The following is a 23,633-nucleotide window of genomic DNA, read 5'->3' on the forward strand; positions in this document are numbered from 1 at the left end:
TCAAAGAGTCTACAAATAACAAATGCTGGAGAGGGTGTGGAGAAAAGGGAACCCTCCTACACTGTTGGTAGGAACATAAACTGGTGCAGCCACTATGGAAAACAGTATGGAGGCTCCTTAAAAAGCAAAAATAGGACTACCATACGACCCAGCCATCCCCCTCCTGGGCATGTATCCGGAGAAAAACATGGTTCGAAAGGATACATCCACCCCAGTGTTCATTACAGCGCTGTTTACAATAGCCAGGACATGGAAGCAACCTAAACGCCCATCGACAAATGAACGGACAAAGAAGATGTGGTATATATACAATGGAATATTACTCAGCTATCAAAAAGAATGAAATAATGCCATTTGCAGGCACATGGATGGACCTGGAGGTGATCATACTAAGTGAAGTTAGTCAGACAGAGAAAAACAAATATCATATGATATCACTTGTATGCGGAATCTAAAAAAAGATACAAATGAACTTATTTACAAAACAGAAACAGACTCACAAACAGAGAAAACAAACTTATGGTTACCAAAGGGGAAAGGCGGGGAAGGAATAAATTAGGAGTTTGGGGTTAGCAGATACACACTACTACGTATGAAATAGATAATCATCAAGGACCTACTGTAGGGCACAGGGAACTGTACTCAATATCTTGTAATAACCTACAATGGAAAAGAATCTAAAAAAGAATAGATATGTATATATGTATGCACACACGTATATGCATTAATCACTTTCCTGTACACTAACATGACTGAAACTAACATGACACTGTAAATCAACTATATTTCAAGAAAAACAAATTTTAAGTAGATGGAGGGATTTTCTGATCCTCATTTCAACTAACACTATTCCCTTTTAACACAAGAAGAGTTTGATGTTGTTGTTGTTGTTCTCAAAGGTTACTTCTGCCCACACGATTCTGCACGTCAAGCATCACTTTTTTCCAAGTTACGTGGAGGCAGCACCGTGTTCCCTAGAGGACAATATAGTGTTGATTTCAAAGCAAGTCCAAATGCTGCTTCCAATCAAATTAACTGCAGCTATTTAACCTCTGGGACCAAAGAGATTCTAGTCTATCTGCTGCGGGACCCACCCCCCATTCCGGCTGTACCTTAAATAAACCCAGATTTCATTCACAGCAGAAGGGACCCCTCAGCCAACAGAAGAGGCTCATCCTCTGAGCCTCTAGGTTGCAAGAGACGAACACTTTAAGAATCAAAATCAGATTTCTGCTGATGTGGTTTAGTCCTCCCACCGTGTCCAAGTCAGACTCCAAAAGGGGGCCAAACGCTAGGAAGGAACTTGAAGCAATTTAAAAACCAGAAACAAAACAATGAAACGTGTCCTCCCATCCCCCCCCCACCCCCCATCAACCTCCCACTTCGTTGCACACTGGAAAAATGGCACACAGAGCTAAGTTCTACTAAGTGTAAGGAATAGATCTTGCATCCAACTCCTGAGACAGTTCCCCCAGGGTCAGCGGTGGCTCTCCTGGATGAGGTCGTAAGTTTGCCCCCGGCTCTTGGACTGGTGTTTTCCCGAACATCACAGCCATGCTTTCAGAAAAGGACCAGACTTTTATAGTGCCGACGTGTTAGGGGTATGTGAGAAGCTGTTCAAAACCCACGCAGGTAAATGCAGATCAAATCAGCCTGAGCAGGTGTCTAAATACAGCTGGAGCTACTCCAGCACTGAATAAGCCATCCCCACCGAAGAGCTCGGATTTAGAAATGTGCTTGGCTTAGGTGCTCTGAGAATTCCTTTCATCAGATGCTGTGAGGGTTCAAACGGAGAGAAGCCAGAACAGCGGTAACAACCTCTACTGGGATGTTCCATTCATAGGGGAGAAAGCCTCCTCCATCCACGGTGAGGTCAGGGGATCGCCTTTCTCAACGAGCAGAGCTTCCGGGAGGACTGGCATGGCTGCACCATTCAGAATGCGTGTGTCTGTTAAGAAGCCACCGCCAGCCCTATTATTAGAACGGCCATCCCTTGGAAATTTCGCAGAAATTGCTTGAATCTACTGAGCAGTTACGCTCCTAATGAGGTACTGGAGAAAGGCACCGAGTTCCTGACTACACACGGGCAGCCCACACGGCTTTCCAAGTACAGGACCGGTTCATCTTTTCTAAACGCAATATGCGCCCACGTTTGGGCAGTTGCCTGCAAGACGGAAGCACTGCGTTTGGGGGGTTCGTCCTGAAGGGGGTTCCCCCCTCTCCTCCTCCTCCTCCCGCTGTCTCCCCGCATTAAACTTGCTGCAGCCATTTGGAGTGTGAAAGAGCAGTCCATTTTTGCAGTCCCAGGCAGCCGGCGATCTGCAGCCTGCCTCTTGAACCCACCCAAAGAACAGGACTGCCCTGTCACTTCCAGAAAAACGGTTAGAAAAAAAAAAAAAAAAGAACAAAATCACGCCCAGGTCTGCCCGCAGCAAGGTCCTTTCCTTTCTCCCCGGGTAGACCCAGCCAGTGTGAGGTCGGGATGCCAAAGAAAGTGGGTGTGGGGAGAGGGGGTAGCAGGAGGGAGCAGAGTCTGTGCCGCACGTGGGGTGAGCACTGGAACAATGTCACATCTGCGGCATTAAACGCTCTACGTCCTCAGTAAAGCAGAAGTGTCATGTCCCTCTCACCGGCCCAGAAACGGACCCAGAAGTGCTGCAGAATCCACCGCCTGCCCGCAGTCGCGGCTGGGAAACAAAGACACATTACCTTTTATTCGTGGCGCTTCCCGGGGAGCCGAGGAACTTCAGGTTTGCAGCGGCGGATCCGCCGAAACGGGCGTCCCATGCGCCCCGGGTGCGCAGGCCCGGGGCCTAGCCGGCGGCATCCGCGCCCGGCGCCTCCGCCTCCGCCTCCGCCGCGCGGCGCCCGCAGCCGCCCCGCCAGTCCTCGCGCGCCCCCGCCGCCGCCGCCGCCGCCGCCCCGCGGGTCCCCAGTCAGCCCATCGCCCGCTCGCGCCGCTCACGCCGAGCCTGGCCGCGCGCCAGGGCGCACCGCCGCCCGCCCGCCCCTCGCCCGCGCGCCGAGCACCGGGCCGCCGCGCCCGGCCCTCCGCATCGCGGTCGGCCCCGCGCGGCGTCCCCGGGCACGGCGAGCGCGCTCGGGGCGGCCGGCGGCCGGGGGCTAGGCCGGCTCCGGCGAGTCCCGCGCGGCCGAGCGCGCCGCCGCCTCCCCCGAGCGCCGGCCTAGCCCCCGGACAACAATGAACGCGCCGGCCCGGCCCGGCCCCTGCGCAGCCCGCGAGCCCCGGGTTCCCGCTCCGCCGCACACGCGGTCGGCACCAAGTTAGGTCCCGAATCAGCCGCCGAGCCGCAGAGGCTGCGCGGAGCCAGAGGCAGGCGTGCGCGAGAGGAGCGGGGAGTCCGAGCCCGAGGACCGCCCGCGCACCCGGCGCCGTCCCCGACAAACCCACCGAAACCCGCCGCGGGAGGCCCCCTCCCTCCCTGCGAGCCGGAGGAAGAGGCTACCTTGGCTGAACTTGGCGGAAGGTGCAGCTCTTCTCCCTCGACCTAGTCCAGCTCTCTTGCATTAATCATCCCTCAACTCTTTGGAAATGGAAGTTCCTGTGAGATAACCCTGTCGTGGGGCTATTGTCAGGATTCGCAACAATTACTGCGGAGGGGAGACTCCCATTTCCAGAGCCTGGGGGAGGAAGACGGCCTGACACGTTCGCTTTCCAAAAAAGAGAAACAGACTGCGAGACTATCCCGAGGAGAACAATAGCTCAATTCACATTGTATGTCTAAATGTTTATTACTTCAGGAGCTCAGTTTGCCTTAGACACTTTTTTTTTTTCCTCCTTTTTTCATGAATTGTCAAAACACGGTTGATGAAATAAAGGGAGAAGCAGGCGGGAGCATCCGCTTAGCGAAGGTGGAAAAGCCAGCTTGTCTCAGAGGCAAAATCTTTCCCTAGAACTCACTCGTCACTTGGATCCCCCATATCCATCCACCCGTCCACCCATCCACCCATTCTTCAAGGGAGGGACTGCTTCCCCTTTCACCGTAGTTTGAAGGAGACCCAGGTATACTGATACCATTATTTCCAGGACACTGGCAGGAGTAAAAACTTACAAACTTTACAATAAAAAGAAATCTCACGCATCCTGTCTTCTAACCGATCTTTCCAGACACAGCCTGTGTGTTCTCTGATGATCTCTGGCGAACATTTTTGACAGTTCAAGAGGCCTCACAATCCACAGAAGGGAAACATCTAAATTTCCCTCCAAGTCAGTGTTGGAGGAAAAGGTGAACGCCTGTGAGAAGGACTACCCATCTTATTTCAGGCGGTGGCGATCACGTGCTCCTGGCGGGGGGACTTGATTATCTGAATCTGAGGAATGGGCAGCTGAATGGGATGTTTCTGTATTTTTGAAGTCCTTGAAGATTGTTCTCATGCCAAGCCCGATTCTTTCATGTTGCAATTGAAACCCATCTCCTGGTGTTCTGAGGCCTTTACGGGGAATATTATTTCTTTGGAAGCTGATTATTTCCAGTGCTGCTTCGTTTTTTAACTGCAACACCCAACAGGTGGTGATCGAGGAAATGTTCAAACCTTTCTCTTCCCATAGTTTGCATCCTTAGAAGAGTCTTTGGATTCCATCTACGTCCAGCTCCTGCCTTTCCACCTTGGCCGTTGGAATTCTCAGTGTGTCCTGAATCAAGCTGACCCACTGGTAAAGCCCCTTTCCGGGTTCCCTGTCTTACGAAACAGTATCCTTCCTCTCCCCACAGGGCTAGAGAGATCTTTCATCGCCTTCCTTTTACTCATTCCTCACTGTCAAATTATCACCAAGCCTATCCTCATAAATAGATCTGGAAAGTTCCTTGGGAGCAGCCCCTTGTCTGACTTGTTCCAGAAGTGCCTGGTGCCCATTGCTTAATCTCTGTTGCACGAGGAGGCCCTGCCCCTAGCCTAGGTCCGTGTACATCGCCCTTCACCGCCATGTCTCTAGCAACCTCCTGACAGGACCCCAGTCTTGTCTCGCAAACGCATTCACCACCCCACCTGGAGTCACTCTCCTGAAAGGCACGTCTGATCATAGGATTTCTTTGCTTAAACCCATTCCAGGTTTCCCTGGCTCTTGGGAATAAAGTCCTCGCTTCTTTAGATGGCTGGGATGTCCCGAGCATCAGGTCCTCCTCACCCGTCCAGACTTGTCTGCGCCCACCAGACCCGTCGCTCTCTCTTCCCTTCAGCTCCATAACCCTATTCCAGGTCCCCTGTGTTCCTGGTTCTCACTGGCCCCCTTGTCCCCCAGCAGCCCTTGAGCGTAGAAGCCACTGCAGTCATGTCACATCTCTGCTTACAACTATCGGGGCTTCTCACCGCTCCTGAAGCAGGGCCCCCATACTCATCACGTGTTATTCTCCGAGTCCCTCTCTCTGACTTGCCACCAGGCCACTTTTCTGCCCGTGAACGACTCTTTCCTTTTCTTGGCTTTTGCTTGTCTTGTTTCTCCTGCCTGGAATGCTCACGACCGGCCCTCGGCCCGCCCCGCCCACTCTTTGTATGGCTGGCTCCTTGCCACCCTTCAGGTTTCAGCTCAAACCCTGCCTCCTAGGTAACCTTCCCTGATCAGCACGTGGGAAGTGACCTCCCCAGCTGCTCTTTGTCTCATTAGCCTGTTTATTTCCTTCTTAACTATGACTGGTATTCACAGCTGCGCGTGAAAGGCACAGACTGATGTCAGACTTCCAGAGCCTGGCTCTCGCCTCAGCCACCTGCTAACTGTTCAACCTTGGGCAAGTAGCTTAACCTCTCTGTGCCTCAGTTTTCTCACCTATGAAATGGGGATCATAAAACCACCTACCTCATAGCGTTGTTATAAGGATTAAATGAATCAATATATGTGAAAAAACTTAGAACAGGACCTGGCAATATAAGCGTATACATGTGAGGGCCTCTATGTGTTTTATTCTCACCCTGTCCCCATGGCCTGGGCTAGTCCCCGACACAGGCTCTCTTTACCCCCTAAGCCCCTTGCGTTTGGAGCCCAAACTGAGAATGGATACAAATTTAGGGAAGAAAAACTACATTTGAAGAATTTAAGTACTGAGAGAAATAGGCCATGGTAAAACTTGATGAATGAGATAAAAATTCAAACTTAAATCATCTGGAAGTTACTGAAAATATGAAGGAAATATATTCTCTGTTTCATCAGCAGTGATCATTACAGTTCATGGATGACAAGCTTTGCCAGTCAGAATTTTGTAACGGTCTGTTTTCCGAAGAGAGGCCAATTCTACCACGGACGATTCAGGCAGTTTCTTGCAAAGACATAAAGAATCAAAGGATCTTTGCAAAGTGTCGGACCATCGGCCAGCCCTAACATGTAGCTGTGATGAAAGAATAGAGCATGTTTCCATTTTCAGCTCAAGTGTGATGCTTTTTGAAGAATCTAACTGAAAAAAGAAACGTGGAAGGCTGGTTTCTGGATATATGCCTTTGTGTTTTGCTTTTACTGCTGGAGAAGATTCAGAAAGAAGGAGAAATACTTTTCCTTTGGTTCTTCCAGAGGGCAAGCAGGACTTTGAGACCTGATTACCTGGGGTTCTCACAAAGAGTTAGGGAGCTCTGTATTGAGAGGAGTTAAAGTCTCCAAGAGAGGAGAGGTGCTCTGAAGCTTGAAAATGGGGAATGGAGAAAGGCAGTAGCAGCCCTGGAGGAAGGAAAGGGGTGCCACCTGCCATTGGAGAGACCCATACTCTGTAGACCCATGTCTACCGAGTGCCTAAAGAGGGCGTTGGTCACCTGCTGGGGCAGCCTGAGGACAATGGAGGAAGGTGTCAAATGCTAAGAGGTGTGTCTTAGGCACAGCAAAGGATCTTGGGGTTCGGCCGGGAGGGATGGAGTCTTTGGCTTTAAAATGGACCTCGAGTTCTTGGGTATGTGAGCATCTCAGTGGCATCTATGCTGGATCAATGACAAGAGACCCTTTTCCTGTCATGAGGTATCGACAGAATGTGAGTTGGTGGGGAGGAAAGAATGAGTGAATTTCTGCCACCTTGGTGAGTGAGGACATAGACTGAACTGGGTTTAGAGGAGTGAACTAATGTGATTTTTTTTACACCCAAAGTTGCAGAGCAAAAATTAGACCCACTTCACTAATAGAAAGTATCTGGTTCTTAACCCTGGGGTCTGGAGTCACAGCTTTCCTAAGAAGCTCGGGGCAGTCACGGAGCAGTTAGGAGAAGATGCCTCAGCTTGGATCTTAGCCAGAGTACCACTGCTGCTGGAGAAGCATGACCCGCACTCATTCCTTTGTGTATCTGCCCAGCTGAGGACAGACACCAGCGTGGGCTGGATCTGAGTCTGGGCCGCACAATCCTTCGCTAAGAACCAAAAACATGGGACAGCCCTGGAATCCTGCTCTGAAGGCACAGTGTGACCTCGAACAAGTCTCTTAATTTTCTGGCGCCCGTTTCTTCACCTTTAAAACTGGCCTGAGAATCATTTCTCTCTGTCTAGCCTTATGAAGACCATGGATTCAACACATATTAAATCTTTTCAAAAACCACACAACTGATGACAGTAACATTATTACAAGTACATACTCTGTGCCAGGCACAGTGCTAAGAACTTTCCAAAACCTTCATTGATCATCGCAAGATGCCTGTGAGGTGGAAGTTGTTTTTTCTCTCCCTCCTATGGATGAGGAGCCTGGGGTCTACAAAGGTGAAGTAACAAACTGAGGGGCTCTGTTCGTCAGATGCGAAACCAGTCATCCTTTTGTGACCCCGAGCTCTTATCTTGCAAGCTTGACTACCTCATACTAATGCAAATGAAATATATTGGCAGTCACGGTGAGCACGGCCACGCACTTACTTTATATACACTATTAATCACGGACTGAGCCGTAGTTGGAGTTGGGTAGCATCCAGGAGGTGATCGTGTGTTGTACTGTTACATTAGTTTCTAAGCTGCACCAAACAGACATTGATTTACATTCCGTTCATATGTTTCCAGAAAATAATACTGGCATCTTTTCCTTCTACTTTCACCAGATTTTGAGGCTAGAGCAAGACTCCTCTGGGGCAGGTTAAAGTCCTTGACTGGTTTTAAGTGAACCCTATTACATTTTTATACCCAATCCTTTTCTCTCTTCACTCCCAGGTCAATGAAAGGCCAATTCTGAGCCACTTCAATCAAAAAGAAAGAATTCCGTCTCCTCTCCTGGCCAGACAGCAAGCACTTAAGACCGCGGTCCCTGGTGTATATGAAGAAACCATCTAATAACTGTGTTTTAGTTCATTATTTTTTAAATAGCAATGTCATTTTTTAAATAGCTATGTTTTATAACCTTGTTATGTTCTCATTACATGAGATTGTTGCTTATTGCTTTTTCCTGGTTGGGGATCCTGTTTTAGACTGTCTCAACTCAGGGCAGTAAAAACCCAGGGCAAGTAACTGTGAAACACAGGCAAGAATCAATCAAAACATCACAAGCTAATTAATGTCATTTGGAGCCCCTGGGAGCAGCCGTATTCTAGTGAGTACCATACTATAAAATCGGTGTACATTAGAAGTACACTCAAGGATATAGGTTAACTCTTTCACCAAACCCTTTCTGTTTATTTGCTTTGAAATATCTATTAACCGTAGTTAAGACTTACTTGGCACTTACCCGGTGCCAGATACTGCTTATGTGCTTTATACACAATAACTCATTTAATCTTCTCAACAGCCCTGGGAGGTCGGTGCTATTACTATAGCCCCGTTTGGAAGGAAGGGAATAAGTCAGGGAGACGGTTTATATAACCCACCTCAGGTCCTGCAGATGAAAAGTGGGCAACAGCCAGTTATCAAACTTGGGTGGTCTGAGTTCCGAGTTGAGATGATTAACCCTCACTCATCTCACTGTCCACTGGTCAAGTATTTGGAGGCACTGCAGCCCTTATTACCTGACACAATGCCTATCAGCTGGGACTCAATACTCGTTATGCATTCGGGGCCCATCACCTCGTTACGAAAGGGAGTTAAAACAGAACTATTTGTGAAATTGAATAGAAAAACATTTTTCAGCAAGCTTTCCTTTTGCAGTTGGAACTTAGAATAGAGAGACGGCTTCTGTGCAGGTGACATCAATTACTCAATCTCTCAAGCAAGCAATAAGAATGTATTGGAACCATAGGCCAGTTTAGGAGGAAGGCCCCCGGGATTTAAGAGAACAGGGGCGCCTGTGGCCCAGGGAGAAAAGGCAAGTCAGTTTCCTGGAGTTGAGATGGGGCTGGAAACTGTCATCGAGTGATGACTTGTGATGATATTTTTCCTGCCACCAAATAAAGATCAGACCCACCCCAAATTATAATGGCAAAGAATTTGCTATAATTCACGTTATAAGTAAGGTGGGTTCACTGAAGCAGGTTTCTAAGGTTCTGACTCAGATAGGCAGTTGGTTAGGCTGTTTGCTGAGATACGGATTGGATACACGAGGTTAGAACTCAGAAAGAGATATCTGGGTGGAAAAGATAAAAGGTTGGCGACGCCCGTACTTAGAGGGCACTTAAACCTATGGAAATTGACGAGGTCGTCCAAGAAAGATACTGGCGGGGGGAAAAGAGGGCTCAGGACCTAGCTCTCAGGCAGACTGAAGCCAGCATCGGAATCACCTAGAAGGCTTGTCAAAACAGATCACTGGGTCTCACCTCCCCCAGGCCCCCCAGAGTTTCTGATTCATAAGTCTGGGCTGCGGTGCGAGAATCTGCATTTCGAATAAGTTCCTGGGATGCTGATGCTGCCAGGGGTCTTCACTCTGTTCCTGGCACCCTGGCCTCCCTGCTGTTGTCCAGACTCATCAGACTCTCTCTAGCCCAGGACCTTTGCACCTCCCTCTGCCTGGAATGCCCCTCCCCAGATATCAGCCCAATCAAGCTCAAACCTTTTTCAGGTCTTGCTCAAATATCACCTTCTTAGAGAGATCCTTTCTGACCATCTTTTTTTTCCAGTAGCAAGAAATGGAAGCAAGTTTTATTTCTTTTTCGTAGCTGTCACTCAATTCTTCAAATGCCAAACTCACTGTGATCTATGACCATCTTTCTTAGAAGAGCAACTCCTCCCAATCGCCCCCCTGCTGTCCCTCACCCTCATCCCTTCCCTGGTTTATTTTTCTCGGTTTCCCTTATCACCTTCTAACAGACTATACAACTTATTTGTTTGTATGTTTTGTTCATTATCTGTCTCTCCCAGGAGAGTGGGGATTTATGTCTGTTTTCTTTTTTGCTGACTCTCTTGAGCCTAGAATAGTCCCTGGCACGTATTAGACGTTCAATGAGTATTCATTGAAGGATGAACTAAATGAAGGAATAAACATTGTTGCCTGTAGAATTGTGGTTCTAAGAATTTAATTCTGATGGAAACCCTTCATAACTGGTGCCTCCATATAAAAAATGAATATGACCATGTTGTTCCAGTCTGAAAAAAAAAAACCACAAAACTCCTCTTCTACCCGGGATAAAGCCAGAGGTCCTTGGGTATTCTCCAGTAGGCACTGGTTGGGGCTGAGACATGGCAGGGAACAGACTCTGACATGGTCCCCCCGTCCTCCTGTTGCCTACAACCTGGTTACAACCCTCTCCCGCCCTGAAATAGCCCATGCATCTCTCTACCCATTTGTAGCACTTTATTGTAACCATTTCTGCATTTGTCTATATGCCTCACTCAGGATTTCCTCCAAGGCAGGAATCGCGGTGGTGCTTTGTTTGTGTTTTTATTTTATTCCAAGTCCTCAAAGTTTGTTCATCTGTACGCAGTATATTTAATGTTGCTTTATCACTTTCTCTCGGCCAAGCATTATGATCATTACCCAATAGATTTTGAGAGTGAAATCCATTCAGCTAATAAAAAACAGGAGAAGCATCTGTGATGGTAGGAAACAGCATTTGACCGGAGTTTATATGCAATTCCGTATAATTGTTTTAATAAAGGCGGCCTAAATTATAGTCAATCTGAAGCTATAAATGAGCTCTGTCGCTCATAACTGAGCCGGGGCGAGTCGTGTGGTGTGTGCACCGCCAGTGGCGTGGAACCTTCTGCAGTGCGTTCTGCAGATTTCTAACAGCGTTTGTGGAGGCCTGATAAAAACACTTAATAATCCCACAGCTGTAATTTCTGTCTTGAAATGGATGTTTTTCCATCTCTCCTCTCAGTCTCTACCTAGTAAACTCTAAATTGTTTCGGTGTTGGCTTTCAGAAACATAAGTTTCTTTCTTGGCTTATATTCTTTCATATTCATACTTTATATTCTTTAATGGGGTCTTGGGAAGATCTTCACAGGTTTTTTTTTTTGGATTTCACCCTCTTTTTCACTGTCTCAAAAGTGCAAAATAAAGCAAATAAACACTGGTCTGAATAGCTGGTCCTGAGCAGAGGTGAGGATGCTTGAGGACAGTTTTGATCTTGAGTTCTCAGTAGAAGAGGGGATACAGCGGAGAGAAAGGAAAGTATCTTTAGAATCTTCAGAGGATGCCTTCTGTGCTCTCTGCAAAGAAAATTCCCTTGGAAATGGGTTATAACCTACACTGGGATAGGATGATGCTTTTGGTGATAATAATGATGGCTAGTATTTATTGAGTGGTACCAGGCACATTATGTGAATCACCTTGAATTCCTGCAGCAACGCTGCAAGTAGGTATTATTAATTTCCATTTATAGATCCAGAAATTGAGCCTCAGAAACATTAAGTAACTTGCCGGAAGTCCATACCCAGAAAGAGGCAGATTTGAATCCGAGTCTGTATTCAACTCCTCCAAAACTCGAGGACTGTATCTGTGACTAGTTGTATAACAGGTTATTTTAGTTTCCGTTCTGTGCAAAGTGTAAAGCATTCCAACAAAGGGTTTTAACGTAGATTTTTTTTTTTTTTTTAAGCTTCCAAGATGCGAGGCGTAATTTTGAACCAGAGCAGAAGTTGGTCAAGCAAGGGCTCACGCCGAGAGGTCTCCGGATAGGTTTCTGGTGGGGCGGACGCGCGGCGAGGGAGCTCCCGGAAGGGATGGAAAGCAGGAAACACCAAGGACGGTATTCACCTCGGTGACGGGCTTGCCGGTCACTGCCCCGAGCTGCCTCTGGTCGTCACAATCACCCCCACCCCAGCAGAGCTCTGCAGACATCAGGAGGCGGTCCCCACCCGCAAGCCCAGTGACAGGACGTAGCTGACTCGGCGCTGCCCCGAGCTGGCGAGAACCCCGGCATAACCCCTGGTGCGTACTTTCGCCAACAGTTATTTGGCAGATGCTCTCTGCTCTCTGCTTTCACCGTATTCTTAGCGGTTAGCACCTCCAATTCTGCTCCTTGTCCCTGTACAGCTTTGAACAGGTCAACCTAATTCTTCAGGCAGGACCTTCCTTATCTGTCTACACAGCCGGCTGAAACCGGTATTAGGATCCACTTTCCTGCCCCAAGACGCTGAGAGACATAGCAGAGTGGTTAGGAGTGCAGGCTATGGCATTGGACTTGCCGGGTTCGAACCACAGGTCAACCACTTCTAGTTGTTGTACGAGTCATACTAGCAATCTTAGGCTAACGGGTTCTACACTTCTTTCAGCCTCAGTTTCCTGAGGGTTGCTAGGAGAATTGCATTGCAAAACGGATAGTTTTTGGCACGGAACACATGCTTAATAAAACATATGCTATTAATAGTCTTATTTGCATTACCTGTGTCAATAAGGGCATGAAATCTGGCAGCTTTTGTCCACATAAATTACCCCCTTGCCTGCTGTGTTAGATGTGGATCTTTGGTATAAGCCCTGCACCTAACTGTTGTGAGCTTTGATGAGCTGCCAGGTGACGTGAGTCCTGTAAATAAATCATAGGGAATATCCTGATCCTAAAGAACAGTGTCCTGAACTCCATCCCCTTCTTCTGAGTGCCCTGCGCGCCCTGTCCTTGTAGGGAGTGTCCACCATGCTCATCTGCGATTAACTTAAGAGGGGATTCAGGTCCATCTAGGACACCTACAACTTCATTCAGCCACTGCGGGCACACTGGAGAGAACTAGAAAATGAGCCTGACTTTTTAAAGTCTGCTCAATCTCCAGTTCAATGGGAAAACCAAGGTGGATCGCAGATTAGACAAAACTGAATGCCCTGACCCTTTGTTCCTCGGACACTTACAGCGCCTGTGCAGCTGCGTCCGTAGGCATTGTTCATAGAAGCGCTCTGAGGCTTGAAGGCTTGTGTAAGCACCTCTGCGGGACAGATGCGGAAATGGGCAATAAGGAGTTCGTGGCCTGCCCAAGGGCTCCCTGTGAATTTGCGGGACGTTCAGAATTAAAACAGGTAGCCTTGCCTGAGCACTGCTCACCAATACCGTCCCCTCCCGGTATGTACGCAGGGTAGTTACAAGACCAGATATGTACACACTCCTAAGTTCCTTCCCACTGTACTGAGCCCCTCATAATACAAAAGTACCTAAGGGCTTCCCTGGTGGCGCAGTGGTTGAGAGTCCGCCTGCCGACGCAGGGGACACGGGTTCGCGCCCCGGTCCGGGAGGATCCCACGTGCCACGGAGCGGCTGGGCCCGTGAGCCGTGGCCGCTGCGCCTGCGCGTCCGGAGCCTGTGCTCCGCAACGGGAGAGGCCACAACAGTGAGACGCCCGCGTACCACAAAAAAAAAAAAAAAAAAAAAGTACCTAAAATTCTTTTCTTGTTAAATTTTGATGGCCTTCTTTAAAAAATGAAACATAAGCATTCAGAAACGTACAGACAATAGACTCCTGAATACCATGAAGACTGAACATTTTGCCTTATTTGCTCTAGACTTTATTTTTTAAATTGAGATATAATTGACATATAACGTTGCGTGTGTTTACAGAATACAAGGTGCCGATCTGATACATTTATACTTTACAGTTTGGCTCCTGCTGTAACACTGCTATCACATCACATAATTATTTCTTTTTTTGTGGTGAGAATAAATAAGATCTAGTCTCTTAGCGACTATGAAGTTTAGAGTACGGCGTTGCTGGCTGTAATCGCTATATGCCATGCATTAGCTCTCCAGGACTGATTCAGCTTCTAGTTGTAAGTCTGTACCCTTAAAAAATATATCCCCGATTCTCCCATCCCCCAGTCCCTGGTAACCACTATTCGACTCTCTGCTTCTATTCCTAGGAGTTCAGCTTTTTTAGATTCCACGTATAAGGGATATCATATAGTATTTGTCTTTCTCTGTCTGACTTATCTCAACGACCATAAGGTCCTCAAGGTCCATCCATGATGTTGCAAATGGTAGACTGTTTTTTTTTTTTTTTTTTTTTTTTTTTTTTTTTTTTTTTTTTTCCGGTATGCGGGCCTCTCACTGTTGTGGCCTCTCCCGTTGCGGAGCACAGGCTCCGGACGCGCAGGCCTAGCGGCCATGGCTCACGGGCTTAGTTGCTCCGCGGCATGTGGGATCTTCCCGGACCAGGGCACGAACCCGTGTCCCCTGCATCGGCAGGCGGGTTCTCAACCACTGCGCCACCAGGGAAGCCCTGGTAGACTGTTTTTACTGAAAGAGAGAAACAGAGACAAAGAGACAAGAGACAGAAAGGCGAGGGCGGGGGGGAGAGAGAGCGCGAGCTCTCATCCTTTCTCCTTCCCTCCCCAGAGGCTGAGACTCTTGTAAAGTTTCTGTATATCATTCCCATATTGCCATGTTTGTTTTATCCTTTGACTACATAGCCATATAGAACACAGCCATAAGAATATGCTATTATATATGCATACATATAGGTACTGTAAATATATACTATTATGTGTGCTTTTTTTTTTTTTTTTTTTTTTTTTTTTTTTTTTTTTTTTTTTGCTGTACGCGGGCCTCTCACTGTTGTGGCCTCTCCCGCTGCGGAGCACAGGCTCCGGACACGCAGGCGCAGCGGCCACGGCTCACGGGCCCAGCCGCTCCGCGGCACGTGGGATCCTCCCGGACCGGGGCGCGAACCCGCGTCCCCTGCATCGGCAGGCGGACCCTCAACCACTGCGCCGCCAGGGAAGCCCATGTGTGCTTTTAAACCTTACATAAATGCACCAGAACAGGTCTATCTTTTCACAATTTATTTTTCACTCAACAGAATGTTTTTGAGACTTGTCCATGTTGACACATTTAGACTTAGTCCATCCATTTGAATCCACTGTGCAAATAGCCCACAGGTCATGTATCTTTCTCCTGCTGAGGGATTAGTGACTTTTAAGTTTTCACAGATACAGTTGGCCAGGGCCTTTGCTCTTAGTCTTTCCCCTGCTTGCCATGCTTACTTCTCAGTTATTCCTTCATTCGAGAACATTCTTATAATGTCTGCTTAATTTGCTTCCTTATTCCTTCAGGTTTTTACCCAATTGTCACTGGGATGGCCAGATAAAATATAGGATGTTCAGTTAAATCTGAATTTCAGATAAACGATGAATAAATGTGTAGTATAAGCATGTCCCAAATACTGTATGCGATAGGCTTATACTTAGAAAATTCACCGACGATCTGGAATTCAAATTTAGGTGGGTGTCTTATATTTTTATTTGCTAAACTAGCAACCCCAATTGTCATGTGCTCAGTGAGGCCATTTCTGTCATCCTCTTCAAGTTTTTAACCACTTCCCAACACTTCCTATTCTTGTTTCTTTGTGTGTGTGTGTGTGTGTGTGTGTGTGTGTGTGTGTGTGGTACGCGGGCCTCTCACTGTTGTGGCCTCTCCCGTTGCAGAGCACAGGCTCCGGACGCGCCGGATCAGCGGCCACGGCTCACGGGCCCAGCCGCTCCGCGGCACGTGGGATCCTCCCGGACCGGGGCACGAACCCGCGTCCCCTGCATCGGCAGGTGGACTCTCAACCACTGCGCCACCAGGGAAGCCCCCAATTCTTTTTCTCTGTTTTATTTCCCCTCATAACACTTACCACGAATTTACCTGCCATATATTTTCCTAATTTATTTTGCTTATTTTCCGTCATCCTTCCTAAGCTCTTCGAAGGCAAGATTTTTGTTTGTTTTGTCCCCTGCTATGTCCGTAATACCTGAAATAGTATGTGAGGCATAGTATGTGTTCAATAAATATTTGCTGAAGTAATGAATGGAATAATGCAAAGACTATCTTTGTGTATGTCTCCTGAGTATATGTCTGAGAATTTCTGTAAGATAAACACTTGGAAATGGAATTGTTTTTTGTAGGACGTCTATCTTTACTAGCTATTTCTCATTGCTATTCAAAGTGGTTGAACTAATTTCCATTCCCATCAGCGATGTATAAAATTCCCCATTTCTCCATATTCACACTATCTTCTCTTCCTTCCTTCCTTCTTTCCCTCCCTCCCTTCCTCTTTCCTCTCTTTCCATCTTTCATCCTCCCTCCCTCCCTCTCTCTCTCTTTCCTTCCTTCCTTGTTTCCTTCCTTCCTTTCTTCTTTCTTTCTCTCCCTTTAGAAATACACTAGTTTAAAATTTTTGTAGCGATAGTTGAAACCAGCATGAAAACATATGATACTCACTAGTGAATTACAACTAATGAATTCATAAAAAACAGTAACTGTTAATCGAAAAGGTTTCAGATGTTTTTTCAGTGCTTATTTAAAATGAGTTAATTATTATAGATGCATTCCTAAGCCACGGTACCTCTTGTGTAAGAAAACAAACAAAAATTGCTCCAACCCGTGACTGTTTCAGTGACACCAAAAAGGTCATTATACACATTTTGAAGAAAAGCCACCTTATTATTTTTTTCAACTAAAAAGGAGGAAGTCTTATCTGAGAGCCATACAATGAAAAAACCTCCACAAAAACTGCATGGAATGTTCTTTGGGATCAGATTCAGAATTTTCAGAAACTTAAAACCCATATCAAAAGAGGAAATTTGACACAGTCCTTTGTTACAGATATGGTCAATCTCTCTTACATCCAAAAGAAGAACTTAAGCTATAAGTTTTAAAAGCTGTGTGTTGGGAGTTCCCTGGTGGCCCAGTGGTTAGGACTTGGTGCTTTCACTGCCAGGGACCAGGTTCAGTCCCTGGTCAGTGAACTCGTATCTCACAAGCCACGCAGCATGCCCCCCCCCCAAAAAAAGGCTGTGTGATCAAAGAATAACGAAATGACACATTTTAACGCGTTCATCTTGAACGGTCATAAAATAGGTTGTGATCTTTTGCAAAAATGGCCACAATCCCTCCCTGAATCTAGGCTCCTTCTAATGATTGTGAAGGGATGTGTAGAGGTGAAGTCTGTTTTCCTTCCTCTTGAATTTGGACTGTGCTTCTGACTGGCCTTGGCCAGTAGAATGCAGAAGCAACAACGTGCCTGTTCACAGGTTAGCCCTCCAAAGGTCTTTCGTGCTTGTACTTGAACTCTGGGAACCCTGCCTTCCTATCCTATAGGAACAAGCCTGGAAGACATGAGACCTAGGGGATCAAAGCTGAGTCGGCTGAGTTGTCCCAGATGAATTCCGAAAGAGGTGAGAGAGCTCAGCTGAGATCGGCGAAGCGGCCATGGCCGCGGAGCACAGACGCACGAGGACGACCGGAAGCCCTGCCCTGCTGAGCCCAGCCCGGGCTGCTGACATACACGGTCACAGGCGGACTAAAGGCGGGCTGTCTGAAGCCGCTACATTTTGCAGTGATTTGTGACACAGCAATGGTTATCGATGCACAGGCTGACTTCGTTCCTCGCCCTACAGAAAGCAGAGCTGTTAATTTCTTCAGTTTCTTTCCTTTTGCCGTATTCATGCTGACGAAATGGGTGGCTATATCTTAATTTGCAAGGGGCTTGATGGCCGAATAACATATAATGTTTGTTCAACAAGATCTGTGACCGTTTTATTAAGCACAGCAGCCGCTGGAACCAGTCAACGATCACGTGCCCAGCTGGGCACCCGTCTGTGACGGACACACAGCCGCGCCACACCGCGCTGCCCTGCGTCTGCACCAGCAGTCACTGCAGCATTCACCAGGAACGGCCGGCTCTTGGGCCTCCGCGAGTTTCAAGGTAAAACTCTGGTAGTTTGAAAACTTGTCATTTTAAGGAAATTTTAAGAAAGTGATAAGTACCTCTGAGATTGGACTTTTTGAAAAATAGCATTCTGAGCATATCTTTTCCCTCAGCCAGAGGAAACTGCCAGCTGGAATTTTCAAACTCAGAGATGAATTGTTAGTTTTCTTCTTGGGAAGTGAATAAAAACAGACAAACAAACACATACCCCACCCCCCCCGACTACAACCTTTAAAGGGAACCCTTGTACATCGCTGGTGGGAACGTACTTGGTGCAGCCACTGTGGAAAACGGTATGGAGGTTTCTCAGAAAACTAACAATAGAACTATCAATCATATGACCCAGCAATTCCTCGTTTGAGTGTATGTCCGAAAAAAACAAAACACGAATTTGAAAAGATACATGTACCCCAGTATTCATAGCAGCATTACTTACTGTTGCCAAGATACAGAAGCAACCTAAGTGTCAATGCACAGATGCATGGATAAAGAAGATGTGGTACTCAGTCACAAAAAGGACGAATTGTGGATGGACTTGAAGGGCTTTATGCCAAGTAAAATAAGTTAGACAGAGAAAGGCAAATACTGTATGATATCACCTATTTGTGGAATCTAAAACTACAACAAGCTAGTGAATATAACAAAAAAGAAGCAGACTCACAGATACATAGAACAAACTAGTGGGTGTAAGATGGGCTCCAGGATGTATTGTACAACACGGGGAATATAGCCAATATTTTGTAATACCTGTAAATGGAGTGTAACCTTTAAAAATTGGATTAAAATTTTTTCAAAAATTAACAAAATCCAAACAAAGTTACTAATTGGCTCACAACATTGTTTTCAAGGCTGACCTTTCACAGTTAACCAGTGGTAAGCAAAGCTATGAATATTTTTTTCTGAAAATGGATGATCACTTCCATAAAAAGAAGGTTCCGGAAATGAACGCAAGGAGTTGATGGGGAACAGTCTTACGTAACTCTAAGTTCGTTCATATTATGAAAACCGTCCTGCTGGGGGTAAAATAAAGAAAAACACCCTCAGTCATCTTACTTCACTGCAAGTCGGAGGTCCCTGAGGATTTGAAAGAGATTGGCTAACGGGCCAGAGACCCTCCCCGTTCGCCATATGCAAGAGGAAGCATTTTTGACATTTCCATCTGCAGAAGTCTAAAAATGCTCCATAGTTCGGTCGCACCCCTGGGAATCTCTAGCGATTATGCTGGCGTAGCATGAAAGCAGGGAGAGAAATGTTGCTCTTCCTACCGACATATTTATGGATGTCTGAGTCCTCAAAATACTGAAGCACCAAAACAGAGAAGAGAAACTCTCTGGACGCTGAAACAGACATTTTTAGCTTTCTTCAGTTTTCTCGAACGTAGCTCAGTTTTCCAAAATGAACAGGCACAATTCAAATCCTTTCAATTTGGGGTTTTGCTTTATTTTTCCTCAGAGTGACTAACTGAAATTCAACAAATGAACCTTTGATATTATAAAAATAATGCAAAATTCACAAGGAATGTATGATAAACAACGAGACGAAGAAGAGGCAGCCTACCGAAACAGGTGCTGGTGAGGATGGGGATAAACTAGAACCCTCACACACTGCTGGGGGGAGTGCAAAATGGTGCAGCTATTTTGGAAAACAGTCTGGAAGTTCCTCAAAATTTTAGGAATACACCCAAGAGAAATAAAAACACACATCAGACAAACTTGTACATGAATTGTCATAGCAACGTGAGGCATAAGAGACAAAAGTAGAAACAACCGAAGTGTCCATCCACTGATGAATGGATAAACAAAATGTGGTGTATCCATACAATGGAGTATTATTCAGCCATCAAAAGGTTAAGTCCTGAAACAAGCTACAACATGCATAAACCTTGAACCCACTATGCTAAGTGAAAGAAGTCAGTTACAAAAGACCATGTAGCATCTGATTCCATTTCCATGAACCACCTGAAATAGACAAGTCTGTCTATAGAGAAAGTAAATTCGTGGTTGCCTAGGGTTGAGGGGATGGGACAGTTGTGGCGTGTGTGGGGGGTGATGGTTAAGGGGTACGGGATTTCTTTCGGGGAATGAGGAAAATGTTCCAAAACTCATTGTCGGGGGGGTTGCGTTACTCTGTGAATTTGCTGAAAATCACTGACTCGTACACTGTAATGGGTGAACCATACGGCACGGGACTCATTAAGCATTCTGCTGTCATTAGGGCCACCGTACCCAGGGTCTGCAACATGTCTTTGCTCTTCTCTGCCATTAGGGTGCTTGGTGCTGGAGGACCCTACACTCCTAACAAGAATTCGGGAGACATTTAAGTAGAGGTCTAGATAAATCCTCTCCAGTACATGATCCCCATTCACTCATCTAACAAACATTTGTTGAGATCCTACAACAGGCCAGGTGCTATTTTTAGTCCTAAGGATATAGTTAGTGAACAAAAGAGACCCCCCCCACCCCCCACCCCCGGAGTCCCTGTCCCTGTACTCATGAAGCTGGCATTCCTGCGGGAGAGCCAGGCAACAAACAGATAAGTAAATAAGTCCATAGTCTATAAGGTGGGATCGGTCTGTGGCCGGGGGAGGGAGTAGATGCTGCGGAAGCCGACTGCAGGGAGAGAGGGCAGAGCCTCCCAAAGGCGATTGTCACGAGCCTGTGAAGAAGCCTGAAGGGAGATGAGGCTTGACCATCCTAGACCCAACGCCTCTCCACCGCCTTGGGGCATCTTTGCATCCTGGGAAGGGGATGGCCACGGGCAAGATGCAAGACCTCCCGAGTGACTCGGCTGTGGCCCATGCTGTGCCCCTAAAGGGGAAGGCGCCAGTGGACACCTCCTTTTGTAAAGGCGTCAGGAGCTGGCGTTAAGCCCTAGCCTCCTTTCCTTTTTGCTAGGGCTGATCAGCAGAGTATCCTTGAGTTTCCGTGGAACGCTTTACAAAGTTTCTCGTATGTACTTGAATTCTATAATTGTAACATGAGGTCTGGAAACATTCAAATAGGGGTATACTGGGGGGAGGGATAGATTGGGAGTTTGGGATTGACAAGTACACACTACTATATTTAAAACAGATAACCAACAAGGACCTACTGTACAGCAGAGGGAACTCTGCTCACTATTCTGTAATAACCTAAGTGGGAAAAGAATTTGAACAAGAATAGATGTCTGTGTATGTATAACTCAATCACTTTGCTGTATACCTGAAACTAACACCATTGTTAACCGACTATGCCCCAATGTAAAACAAAATTGAAAGCAAAATAAAATAAAAATTAAAACAAAACAAATAGGGGTATATCCTTACCATGGGTAGGTTCATAACTTATAAAATAACCATACACAAAGAATGTCAATTAATGAAATCATATAGTAGATACTAAGTAACTGTATGCAATATGCCTGTGATAAGTACTGACAGTAATACCATTATCAACAGTATGCTCAATTAATATTGTTGATTAATATCAATAATCAGTGGCATTCAATATTATTAAGAAGAGTAATAGTTGTAGTCTAATAAGAGTTTCATTCGTCTCTGGTTGTATAGCAGAGAGCCTTGTTCCTGGTTATATACAGATAAGTACTTTTAGTAATCCCTTGGCTGAAATTATGAGGAATTCTTATCAAATTTTCAAAATGACAAACACTTAAAAAAGAGAGATAAAAAGCAAGATTCAAAAAGGTCTGAGAAGAGAGAAATGATGGATTTAACAGCGGGAATCGTGGGTCTAACCAAACTAGCTGCATAAACTTAGGATGGAAAAAAGAAATGAATATTTTTAAAATCCTGAGTTTTATTGACAACATACTTAATTAGGAACCTGGAGTGTCATAGGGTGGGCTCGAAATCTAGTGCAATATTAGTAGACGAAATGAATCACAGTGTTCTTGACAGGGGCATTCACAGGACCAATTCAGAACACAGAAGAATTACTGTGTGTAATTTCATGGGCTACGTTTTAAGATGAATGCTTGCAAATTTAACTCTGTCAAGATGAGTGTAATTAAGGATGGGGAACTTTCAGGGCCAACTTCAGTGACTGAAGGGAACAGTGGTATTTAGTCCCTGAAAGAATAGCTGGCGGGAGCCAGCTACCTGGAGAGTTGATCTTGGGGAAAGTCAGTGCTGGTGCAAGACACTAGGACCCCTGCCGGGGCGCAGGGGGCTTTAAGAGTACAGACTATACCGTGACTGTGTAATTCAGATGTGCTAACCAATGGGGTGGCCTCCCTGTGATACAGTGGGTGGGTGTCCCGTCACCAGGAGTGTCCCTGCAGAGGCCGGGCACCACCTGTGATCCTGCAGGGGTGGGAACCCCTCCCAGGGTGGCAGGTGGACCCCCGACCCTGACGTTCTTCTGACTCTCAGAGTTGGGGAGCAAGTACCACCAACAAAGAGTTCCAGCTGAGTGGTTGGCTCAGGCACTGTGGCTTCCCAACACGAGTAATTTGTATTTAGAGAACAGATGTAGCATTGTCTGAATTTAAGCACCCTTGAAGCCTTGACTTTGAGAAGTAAACGCTATCTGGAATGGTGCTGACTGCAGGTCAATTAGAAATGCAGAATCTCTCCAACATGGAAGCCTGCTTTTCATTTGTTGAGCCCCTCATCCTCCATGGCTGCCTGACCTGGCTCGGCTTGGAATCCTCTAGAAGGTTTCATCTTATCCCCCCTCCCCTGTGGGCAATTTCAGGGAGCCCCTCTCAGCTCTGTCATCTGAACCACACACTCCAATCCGCCTGGTCCCCGCTGTAGACTCTTCGCCCTGGTTTCGCTTTCTGCCTCCCTCCTTGGGTTTTCTGGATTGTTCCGCATTCTTGAGGCTGTCTTCGTCCAGATCCTGGACCTCACTGCTCCCGTGGCTCCTTTGGCTACTCCTGGGGTTCAGCCCTGTCTACCCCCTCTGGCTTTGGGGGCTCGTAGCCCAAGTCAAGGTCTTCACTGCCCTAGAGGGAAGTCCAACAGGTGTATAATTGGCACTCAGCAGCCCCACTATCATGCCGTTTATTGACTATCTACTTATGCGCCAGACACATAACAGTCTGTCTTTCACTTGGTCCCTCTTGTGACGTTTCAGAGCAGGTGTTAGGCCCACTTTACAGAAGAAGAACCTGAGGCTCAGAGGCTAACTTGCCCAAGGTTATGCAGTGGGAAGTAGAACTGGAATTCAAGCCTCTCCGTCTGCTTCTCAGATCTATATTTTTCTCTAGCTACGAGCCAGCACCTTACTAAAATGATGCCACGTTTTCAGTAAACATTTGTGGATTATTGCTGTTTTATTCATTCGTTTGTTTTTAGGGGATAAAGAAAAACATTCTACTCATTTTCCAATAAACAGGCCACGATCTTAGGATTTTACCTAATCAGTGGTTGAGCACATTAAAAATGAAAGCTCTGTGTTTGACAAATTTGCTTTGAGATTTTTTTATACTTGGATAATGCTAAATGGGAAAAGAATCATCTCTGAGGGTCTGCTGAAGTTTTGGCTCTCAAAGATTAATTGAAATTATAAATGAAACTTGTAAAAATTCAGTATAGCAGGGATGAGTCACACTATCTGATAAAGACTCTCATCACCAAGAAGTGGCTTGAGTTTGATGAACACCAAGTCAGGCGATGGCCCAGATGACAAACGTGTGGCAGCTCCTAGCTAGGGCCTAATTCAAGATTTATAAGTACAGGATGGGTGAG

At 46.5% G+C, this 23,633-nt stretch overlaps 1 protein-coding gene across 12 annotated transcripts in view; it reads right to left on the reverse strand.

Annotated features, from left to right (window-relative positions):
* The window catches only part of FRMD4A (FERM domain containing 4A), a 663,610-nt gene that overhangs the window by 227,020 nt on the left and 412,957 nt on the right, over positions 1-23,633 (reverse strand). Inside the window, exon 1 of one of the 12 annotated variants that reach the window (XM_059059166.2) lies at positions 3,468-3,558. The exons of 10 other annotated variants lie outside the window; for them this stretch is intronic. The gene's annotated coding sequence lies outside the window, so the exon portion shown is untranslated. Of the gene's footprint in view, positions 1-2,709; positions 2,851-3,467; positions 3,559-23,633 lie in introns of those variants that run through there. One more of the 12 variants, XM_059059164.2, reaches the window with a different exon arrangement.

Source organism: Kogia breviceps, chromosome 3 (genome assembly GCF_026419965.1).
Source record: "Kogia breviceps isolate mKogBre1 chromosome 3, mKogBre1 haplotype 1, whole genome shotgun sequence".
NCBI classification, from domain to species: Eukaryota; Metazoa; Chordata; class Mammalia; order Artiodactyla; family Physeteridae; genus Kogia; species Kogia breviceps.